The sequence below is a fragment of the Petaurus breviceps genome, unplaced genomic scaffold (assembly GCF_028583685.1).
Source record: "Petaurus breviceps papuanus isolate PSGF00001 unplaced genomic scaffold, PetGlider_PUasm1.0 126, whole genome shotgun sequence".
NCBI classification, from domain to species: Eukaryota; Metazoa; Chordata; class Mammalia; order Diprotodontia; family Petauridae; genus Petaurus; species Petaurus breviceps.
The window spans coordinates 41,266,390-41,277,303 of NW_027185655.1; the positions used below are offsets into that span (position 1 = coordinate 41,266,390).

At 38.7% G+C, this 10,914-nt stretch overlaps 1 protein-coding gene and 1 pseudogene across 1 annotated transcript in view; both read left to right on the forward strand.

Annotated features, from left to right (window-relative positions):
* ANK2 (ankyrin 2) overlaps positions 1 to 10,914 on the forward strand; it is a 418,509-nt gene that overhangs the window by 43,712 nt on the left and 363,883 nt on the right. The window lies entirely within an intron of this gene.
* On the forward strand, positions 1,172 to 2,984 carry LOC138166897 (luc7-like protein 3 pseudogene; annotated as a pseudogene).

The window sequence follows — 10,914 nt, forward strand, 5'->3', positions numbered from 1 at the left end:
CTCTCTCTCTCTCTCTCTCTCTGTCTCTGTCTCTCTCTCTGTCTCTGTCCCTCTCTCTGTCTTTGTCTCTGTCTCCGTCTCTCTCCCTGTCTCTCTGTCTCTGTCTCTCATATATTATTGGTATATGGAAGTATGTATAGGGAAGCTCCCTCTATCAATTCAAATCACCACTTTCTTTGCAAAATTATATAGCTTTAGAGTTGCCTGAGGAACTTATACACACACACACATAATACCCACATACACATACTCCCCCTATATATATATATTATATATACACACACACACATACATTAACCCCACACAATACACATATATACAAATAATGAATATTTTCAAAGTCATTGTAATCAAAAAAGGTGAATTCTTTTGTATATCCTATGACAGCCATTGTAACTAATTATCTTCATATTTATGAGATCAACAAATAAATAGAACAATTAAGGAATATTATATAATGCAAAGTCCAAGGACTAGATTGCACCACCAATTTTATAGAAGAAGGGCATGCATGCACCTTGAGTGTGAGGTTTTGATTCTAACTGCTTCTAACAGTCATCACTCTTAAATAAACCATTTGAGGTAGATTACATCATTGCCCTTGGGAGGTTTTGATTTAGTTCCTGGATTCATACATCTTCAAGTGATGAAGAAAATTAATGCCCTTCAGATTGTCCTGAGTTTAGACTCATGCCAGATTTATGGTTCTGTATAAATGAGCCAATTTATTTATTTAAACATGATATTGACGTCAGATTGGACATTTAAGTGGAAGGAAGCCAGACAGATCCTGGAAAGGATTTAAATCAGCACTGGCTTCTGGTCTGTGTGCTCATATTGTATGCTTGGCATATAAAACAGAATGCCTTTGGTCCTATCTTAGAGGCAATTAATTAAAACATTTATCAAGCTATCTGCTAGACACTGAGATACAGAGAAAAAAATAAAACCAAGAGCTTATATTCTAATGGAGGAAGGGAGACAACATGTACTCATATAGGTCATTACAAAATTCATCATGTCCCAAAACTCTTAGTGCAGTTTAAAACTATTAAAGCTAATAAAGCTTAAATCTGTGCTAAAGACTTTAGGGATGCTCTGTATATACAAGGCAAATACAAAATTCTTTTAATTAGAGGGGGTGGAGAAGTCATTAAAAATTAAGGGAGATATCCTCTTCAGCGGCTGCTGCGGCCCCTGTTGCCGGAGAACGGCGGGGAACGAGGGACGGCATCGGCATCGGCGTCGGCGTCGCCAGGGTTTTTTTCTTTGGATTCCCAGGCTGTGAAAGCAGCCGCTCGTTAAAAAGCATCATGATTTCGGCCTCGCAGTTGTTGGATGAGTTAGTGGCCAGGGACAGGAACTTGGGCCCGGATGAGAAGCGCAGCAATGTGCGGTGGGACCATGAGAGCGTTTGTAAATATTACCTCTGTGGTTTTTGTCCTGCTGAATTGTTTACAAACACCCGTTCAGACTTAGGTCCTTGTGAAAAAATTCATGATGAAAACCTTCGGAAACAGTATGAGACGAGCTCTCGTTTTATGAAAGTTGGTTATGAAAGAGATTTCCTGCGATATTTACAGAGCTTACTTGCAGAAGCAGAGCGCAGAATTCGACGAGGTCATGATCGTTTGGCACTATCTCAAAATCAGCAGTCATCTGGGGCTGCTGGACCTACTGGCAAAAATGAAGAGAACATTCAAGTTTTAACTGACAAAATTGATGTACTTCTACAACAGATTGAAGAATTGGGTTCTGAAGGAATAGTAGAAGAGGCCCAAGGAATGATGAAACTTGTTGAACAGTTGAAAGAAGAGAGAGAATTGCTTAGATCTACAACGTCAACTTTTGAGAGTTTCGCAGCTTGATGGGAAAACAACACATGGGCTATGCCAAAATTAAAGCCATTGTAGAAGAATTAAAGAAAAGTTAAGAAAAATAACTGAAGAACCCGAACGTAATGATCGTTTAAAAAAAAAAAATAGAAGCAAGAACGAGGAGAGAGAAAGAGAGGGAACGAGAAAGAGAAGAGAGGGAGAGAAAGAGACGAAGAGAAGAGGAAGAAAGGGAAAAGAGAGAGTTTGTGATAGAGAAAGACACAAGAGGAGTCGTTCACGAAGTATGCACTCAAGCCGGACCTCTGACAGGAGATGCAGTAGGTCCCGGGACCACAAAAGATCAAGAAGTAGAGAAAGAAGGCGGAGCAGGAGTAGAGATCAAAGGAGAAGCAGAAGCCATGAGAGATCAGAAAGAAAACATTGATCTTGGAGTCTAGACCGAAGAAGATCAAAAAGTCGAGATCGAAAATCATAGAAGCAAAAGTCGGGACAGAGAGCAAGATAGGAAATCTAAGGAAAAAGACAAAAGGGGATCTGATGATAAAAAAAGTAGTGTGAAGTCCAGTAGTCGAGAAAAACAGAGTGAAGACCCAAATACTGAATCGAAGGAAAGTGATGCTAAGAATGAGGTCAATAGGACCAGTGAAGACATTAAATCTGAAGGTGACACTCAGTCCAATTAAAACTGGTCTGATAAGACAAAGGATTATGATCTGAAGACTTTTCGGAAAGAATTCTGAAGACAGTGTAAAGTGAAGACCGACTTTAAAATGAGGTGAAAGAAAGCTGTAGTGGCATAGAAAAAGTATAAAGCTCAGTTAGAATTTTTTTTTTATTAAAAATAAATTCAGGACTTGATGTGACCTCCCAGAGTTCAGAACATGTGTTAATAGCTTAAATGCCACTGAGAATTTAGGTCCTGTATCATATTTTCTTTTCTTTAATAAGACTTTTAAAGATAAACATTACCTAAACACGTGACTTGCTCATTGCTTAATTGCAAGTTTCATTTTTGGACTTTGAAAACAGGAATAAATGTTAGTATTTGTCTGAATCAAACTAAACTGAATCCCATTTTTACAACTGCAATACTTAGCTTCTTGATACAGAAGTGAAAATAAAGTACCTTTGAACTTTCAAAAAAAATTAAGGGAGATCAAGAAAGATGTCCAAAAGACTGATTTGGAAGAAAGTTAGGGATTCCATGAGGCCAAGGTGAAGAGGGAGAGTATTCAGGGTAAGGGGGCAGGCCTGTTAAAAAATCAGGAGACATGATCTATGCCATCAGGATAGCATGATGTATACATGGATCAACAAATAGGACAGTCTGGTTGGAACATAAAAGTGTGTGGAGGTAATTACATGGGATAAATCTGTAAATGAAGGCAACTAGATGGTATGGTGTCAGGCATGGAGTCAGAAAGACTCCTCTTCCTGAGTTCAAATCTAGTCTTAGATACTTACTAGCTGTGTGACCCTGGGCAAGTTGCTTACCCCTGTTTGCCTCAGTTTCCTTATCTGTAAAATGAGTTGGAAAAGGAAATGAAAGACCACTCCAGTATCTTCGCCAAGCAAATACCAAAAAGGGTCATGAAGAGTCAGACATTCCTGAAAAACAGCTAAACAACAAGTCTGTAAAGACAGGCAAAGACAAAATCTGTTTAATCTTCCTTGTATACTATTGAGCAGAACATAAAACTGTTTAACAAAAGGTTTGGTTTTTTTTTTTTTTGAGGAAAAATGAACAGATTAGGTTCATTTGGATGTCCTAACTTTTGCATGGTTACAGATTTCTTTTGAAGAAAGAATGCAGAGAGGGCCAGTGAGGGGAAAGAAAAGCTTGCCTCTACATATGCTCTGATGATTGTCTTCATTGTTTAACAACCAAGGTCTATCAGTCATTTCCACTAGCAGTGAGGACTGATTTCTGAAATGATGACTATATAGGCAACAGGTTTTTCCCCCCACTATGAGTACATAAAATGCCCCATTTAGAGGAACCAATATTTTTCCATCTTGAATGGGCTGATGATAGCATTTAGGGATCTTTTGTGGGTGATCATTGTTACTGTGTGTAAGATGTATGGAATCAAACTCAAAAGGTTAGTATGCCCTGAATAGGGAGCACTGCTGGAATCAAAATCAGGCGAGAACATTAGCACTAGACTCTATGTGCCTTGCATAAGTAATTTTCTCTTTTTGGAACTCAATTTCCTCATCTATTAAATGTGTATAATAATGTTTATACTATCTATCTCACAAAGGTATTGTCAGGAAAGTGCTTTGTGAGTCTTAACGTGCTGACAGTTAAAGAAAACCTTTGACATCATCATGGATCTATATTAGTTATCATTCCAAAACCATTGTAGTTCCATAATCTAGTCATCTACTTTTCTAATTCATTTTGCCTCTTATTTACATTTCTAACCTATTCAATCTTTTGGGATAAGGAATATCACAAATTTATCATTCATTGTATAAAAGAGCACAGTCTTTCATTTGTGCTAAAATCATTTCATTCAAGCTCCCAGGGTGATGCCTATTTGTCTGATATTTAGTGACCAAGCCCACAGTCAACTTCTCCATGTCCTTCATGGTTCTGAATTTTGATCTCATGCAAAAACTCTGTGTCATTTTCCTATGCAAGAAGTCCTCATTGCTCCCTAATGCTACTGGGATAAAAATCTGACTTACTTTCATATGTAATACCTTTCATGATACATCTCCAGCTTACCTTTGTCTTTCACATACTGTGTGCTAGAGCCAAGATTTTCTGCTTGTGTCTTCACACATAACATCCCATCACCCGCCTAAGTGCTGTTACACAGCCATGCCCCACCTTCTAGTAAAGAAATTTCCTTGTCGGGGCAGCCAGGTAGCACAGTGAGTAAGAGCACCGGCTCCAGTGTTAAGAAGACCTGGAGATCGAATCCCAGGCTCAGACACTTAGCACCCACCCAGAAATACCTGGCCGTGTAACCTTGAGCAAGTTACTTAACCCCAATTGCTTAGGGGCGGTCAGGTGGCTCAGCGAGTAAGAGCACCGGCTCCAGTGTCGGGATGACCTGGATCAAATCCGGGCTCAGATACCCAGAAATAACTGGCCGTGTAACCTTGAGCAAGTTACTTAACCCCGATTGCTTAAAAAAAAAAAAGAAATTTCCTTGTCTCACCCTTTCCCAGCTGTTAGTGTTTCTCCCTCTAAATTACCCATATTTACATTTGTGTGTGTTGTTATTGTTTTTATTGTGTGTCCTTCGTTCTTGAAGAGGACCATGACATCAGGGAGGTGATGCCATGGTATGCAAGTGAATTGGATTTAAGTGAGGGAGGGCTGTGCAAAGTCACCAGCCTCACTTTCTCCTCCAGAGTCATCTGGGTGCAGTGGCAAGAAATAGATCAGGATGACTAGAAATGGCCCTGGATAATACATATACTACATATAGCTATACTATATACATATAGTAGATACATATTATGCACACACACCCATATATATATATATACACTATGTGAGACATATATGCATATACAGACTACAAATAGATACTATATATATATATATTTCTATATTATCTACCTATATATTTGTTTCCCCAATAAAATATAAGCTACATGTGGTCATGGGCTTTTTCATTTTTAATATATGAATCTCTATGCCTGTCAGAGTGCCTAGTATGTAGATTCTTGTTGATTCGCTAATTGAATAGCTGTTTGCTAATCTACTTGTTTATTTTCTACTCTGTTACCAATAGTTACTTCATGTCCCTGTGATTTTTCTGAAGTACATAGCTATGCCCCATTGCCATCATTTGCCTTGCTTTGTCAGTTAGAAAGACCTGACTTCAAATCCTAGTCCAGATACTTACTGTCTGTGGAATACTGAGCAAGTCATTTCATCTCTTTCAGTCCTGTTTCCCTGATCTGTAAAATGATGGAGCTGGACTTGATGGCTTCTGAGAGCCCTCTCAGCTCTAAATATTTTGATCCTATGATAGTTTTCTCTGCTCACCTTGCTAAGGTTACCCCACTGTAGTTGGAAAGCAAGTACCATCAATCAAACCCTGGGAAAACTGCCTTTAGGATGATGTTAGGTTGTCATTAAAAAAAATGTTCCCTGGAAGGAACTGGAAGTGTTGATTTATATAATATTTATATTCTGGGATATTTTTGTTTCAATAAATTATCCTCAAATACATCTCTGATATCATCAATAATTTTCCTCCAATGATGCAGATTGAAATCCATCTATATCTACACATTCTGTGTGATTTACATCCATATCTTCCTAAACATTCACTACAAAGGATTCACCCAACATCCTGGGGGCCTTGTTCAGTTTCTCCTGACATTGTGTGAGTACCAACTGAGGCTGTTTCTCTTCCTGATATACAATTCATTTTTTTAAATTATGCTTTATTTATTTACATTCATTTTTTTTAAGCAATTGGGGTTAAGTAACTTGCTCAAGGTTACACGGCCAGTTATTTCTGGGTGTGGCGCTAAGTATCTGAGCCGGGATTCAATCCCCAGGTCATCCCGACACTGGGGCCGGTGCTCTTACTCGCTGAGCCACCTGGCCGCCCCTTATTTACATTGATTTTAAAAGTTTGTTTCAAAGTCTCTTTCTTTCTCTAGCCCCTCTTCCACTGATTGAGAAAGGAATCAATATAATATCAATTACACATGTGAAATCATGTAAAATAACTTAATATATACTTCCATGAAGACATCCTTTACTCTTGTTCTTCTTCAGAGTTCTTCTTTGGTCATATATTGAAATATCTTCATGCCCACTGTGTACATCTCCATTGCCACCATCAGTATGATAAGAATTTCTAATTCTTTTCATTTTTTTTTTTTTGGTTTTTGGAGGGCAATTGGGGTTAAGTGACTTACCCAATGTCATACTGCTAGTTTTTGTGTTAAGTGTCTGAGGCCGGATTTGAACTCAGGTCCTCCTGACTCCAGGGCCAGTGCTCTATTCCCTGTGCCACCTAGCCACCCCATGAATTTCTAATTCTTTAGAGACTATTGTTTTCCATGCTTGTGGCTCATATATTATACCCATCATAAAAGCTGACATAGAACTGAAAGGTGTATATGACACAGTGCAAGCATTATTTTATTTGATCTTCACAGCAACCCAGTAAAGTGGGCATCATGGGTATCCCTGTTCTACAGACGAGGAAGCAAAAGCTACGAAGTGTTCAATGACTTATCCAAAGACACAGAGCTAGGTCACATCATATACCATTATATCAAGCTATATCTCTGTTTTATAGTGTATACCTGAGTAATGACTGCATTAAAACCTGCCTGGAAATCATAGTTGCCTTTAGCTTCCCTCGTGTTCCATTGGCTGCAGCCCATCACTGCCATTATGGATGCATCCAGAAAATTTTCTTCAGACTCTTGTTTCTAGAGTGTTGTTGTTTTGGCTTATGTTTTCCTAGATTCCGTGTCTTAGCACCAACAAAACTGAGTTCAAGCATCTTATCTCTTGAAGAGGCAGGGTAGCCGAGAGGGAAGAGTGCAAAGCTTAGGCGCTCTTTTCTTATTTCTTTCACCAACTATCCCAGAGATACTGGCAAGTAATTTAAACTTCATAAGCCTCCATCACCTATCTATGCTAGAAGGATATGACAGTGGTAGAATGAAATGAGCTAATATATGGAAGTTTTTCAAAGAAAAAGTATAAGGTATCTTTTTAAAAAGTTAGGCTAATTGTGGTTTTAAATATTTTCAAGTCAGTGTCATCTTTAAGGAATTGCTCCCCATGGCTTTCGTAATTTCTGTGCCAGGCAGCATGCTGATTCCCTGGTGCCTTTTCTTAGAAATAAAAACACTACAGAGAATTACTGTCATGGGAACGTCTCAAGTGGATAGTCAATGTAGGTATAAAATGTGAACTTAGCTTCTCTATAGTACTCCGGAGAGATTACATCCCTTGCAGTTGGCTTGCAGAACATTCTCTTGGGAGAAAGGAGTAGTGGTCACTGAGATTTCTCCAGAAATGCCAGTGTGACTGTGGATGATTGGGCAGTAAAAATTGCAATGTAGGGCATATAGGAATCAAGAGGGTAAGCCAGTCAGGTGGTGTTTGTCCTTTGTTCTTGAAGAGGACTGGGACATCAGGAAGATGATGCCGTGACTTGCAAGTGAATTGGATTTCAGTGAGACAGGGCTGTGCAAAGTCATCAGCCTCACTTTCTCCTCTAGAGCCATCTGGGTCCAGTGGCAAAATATAGATCAAGGTGACTGGAGAAGCCAGTCAGGAAGGACTATTTCTAAATACATATAAACAAGTGGGCTAAACATTATATGTGATTTTCAAACATTATCCTCCAAATTGGACATGTGAGACCACATAAAGTGGTCTATGTTCCAAACTTACCATCATCACCGTTTTGACAATGCTTAGCTAAAAGCATTATCTCATGCTCATAGTTTAGAATCACAGTCAAATGATTCCTGAGTGTGAAGGGATTTCCAGGGTCATCTACTCCAGCCCACAGATGAATAAGCATTTCCTTTGTGATTTTCTCAGTGAATGCTTGGTCCTTTAGCCTTTCCTTTAAGGTTTCCAGAATGAGGGAACTAAACTCACTACTTCACAAATTGATCTCTTTTGCTTCTGAAGCTCTAATTGTTAGGAAGGAAGGTTCCCATCCCAAAACATTGAACCCAAATCTACCATTCTGTAACTGCCACCTGTTGTTCTTAGTTCTGCTCTCTCAGACCAAGCAGGCCAAATCTACCTCCTTCCACATGGCAGTCTTTTAAATATTTGCAGACAATTATCACCTCTCTCATTCTCCTGCCTAAGTCTTCTCTTTTCCAGCTAAATATTCCCCATTCCTTTAAGTGTTTCTCAGCCTTCATAATCTTGAGGACTTTCTTTGTGCAACTCTGCTTCATTTAAATCCAATTTACACACAAGACATCACCCTGTGATATCATTGGTCCCCTTCAGAAACAAAGGATCATCAGATCAGAAACGAAAACAGCAACATCTTAATTTCCCTCCTCTGGACAATATCAAGATAATCAATGTCCTTCCTAGAGTGTGATGCCACAGTACTCCGCATGTGTTCTAACCAGGATCAAGGCATTCCCTTTGCTCCCCACTGCAGAGGAGATAACAAATAAACGTGTTGTTTGGCATTTGGGTCCTCCACAAGCTAGTTGGCACCTATCCTTTCTAGTCTTATTTTATACCATTCTTCTTTGTAAATTCTACATTCCAGCCTAAGTAAATTGCCAGTCATTCCACCAACTATATACTCCATCTCCTGCCTTAATTTATTTGTAGTCTTCAACATGTCTGCAAAGCACTGTTTCCTCACCCTTCTCTCTTTTATCCTTGTCTTCCCTAATGGTGCCTCATACCACCTCCTCCATGAAGCCTTCCCTGTTTCCCTCAAAGGCTAATATTCTTCCCCTCTGTAATTTCCCTTTTTGGTACTTATTTGTGTTTATGTTACATTCCCTTAGTAGAACATAAGCCTTTTTAGGATGGTAACTTTGATTTCTCTCTTGATTTCTTCAGGCCCCATCATGATGTCTTCCATATTATGAATGATTCATATATGTGTGTTAAGTTTCCTTGAATTGATAATTATTGGAGATTGTTAGATTAGTGTGTAAAAAGAAAAACTCTCATATGTTATATACATGGGAATGTGCTCTTTCCTCACTTCTACATCTTAGAAATCCTAATTTCCTTAAAAATTCAGTCCCAACTTGAGGGCTTTCCTCTGTTCCCCAAATTACCTTGTATATATTATTGAATATAATTATAAATGGACATGTTGTCTCATCTGATAGAATGTAATCTCCATCAGGACAGAGGCCATTTTATTTTTGCCTTTGTCACTTCCAGCACCTAGCACAATACCAGGCACTTATTAGACACTTAAGCTACATCAAATGTTCCCTGATACTTTGTTGAAATGTGTCTCCAAACTTGAATTTGGCAATAATGTAGTAGCACAGCTTGGACCAGATGCTTTTGGAATTTTGCTCATCAATCATCATGATTCTATTACTCTCTGGGCCAATGCAGAATGGCATGACTCTTAAATTCCCTCAAAAACCTAACAACCTTAGAAGAAGGGAGTATAGGAAGTATAGTCCCAAAGAATGAAGACCTATTGACCAAATGTATCAAAGCCACTAACCTCGGTTAACCACTAACGAGGTGAGCCTAGGCTCGCCAGTAGCGCCTTTTCTATTACACGCTAAAGAAGAAGCTGATAGTGAAAAGAATGCTATGGTTGGAACCTGATAATATAGTTAAAAAGCCTGATGCTGCTTCACATCAGCTATCTTGGTGACTGTAAGCTAGCCACTTAACTCCTTAAGGCCCATTTTTTCATCTGTAATGATCACATTTATATCTTCACCTCTTGGGGTTGTGAGTAAAGTGCTCTGGAAAGCCTAAAGCATTTTGTAAACTGGCCAGTCTCCTGCTACATTTTATCTTTCTTCCTTCACTATGTGGCAAGCTTACAGAGCTAGCAGTTATCAAATGTTTTCCAAGGTACAGGAATGAACTTTTGTATGAAGTAGCAGTTTTTTGAGATTAATTAAATGGAAATGTGTTGCCAAAAATGTGACAATTCTTTGATTTTCTTGGCTGGAGAGATACAAACTAGTTGACATCTGAATAAACAACAAAAAAAATATATATCTAAATTTGGTCTTTGATATGCCACAAAGATTTGAAGGAGGCAGAGTGGAGGTATTTTCTCTTGTCATTCTTTGTTAAGTTAGTAGCATTTGTGGAGTTGAAGGATAGATGGGCACCTAAGAAGCAGTTACTCTAATGCCACACAGAAAAGAAATGAATCAGACTTTCCATTGGTAGTGTCATACTTACCATTCCCAAACTCTGGAGTGGTCGAACCAGGTTAACGTGTAATTGGTTACCTTTTGACAAAATTAATGGAAATGCGGGATAACACATGTAATTGTAATTTGTTGTTTTCTAAGTCATTATGCAGCATAATTTGTTTGTAATGCAGCAGGGATTTGTTTGATACCACAGTGGGGTATCTAGCTGCCTCCAATT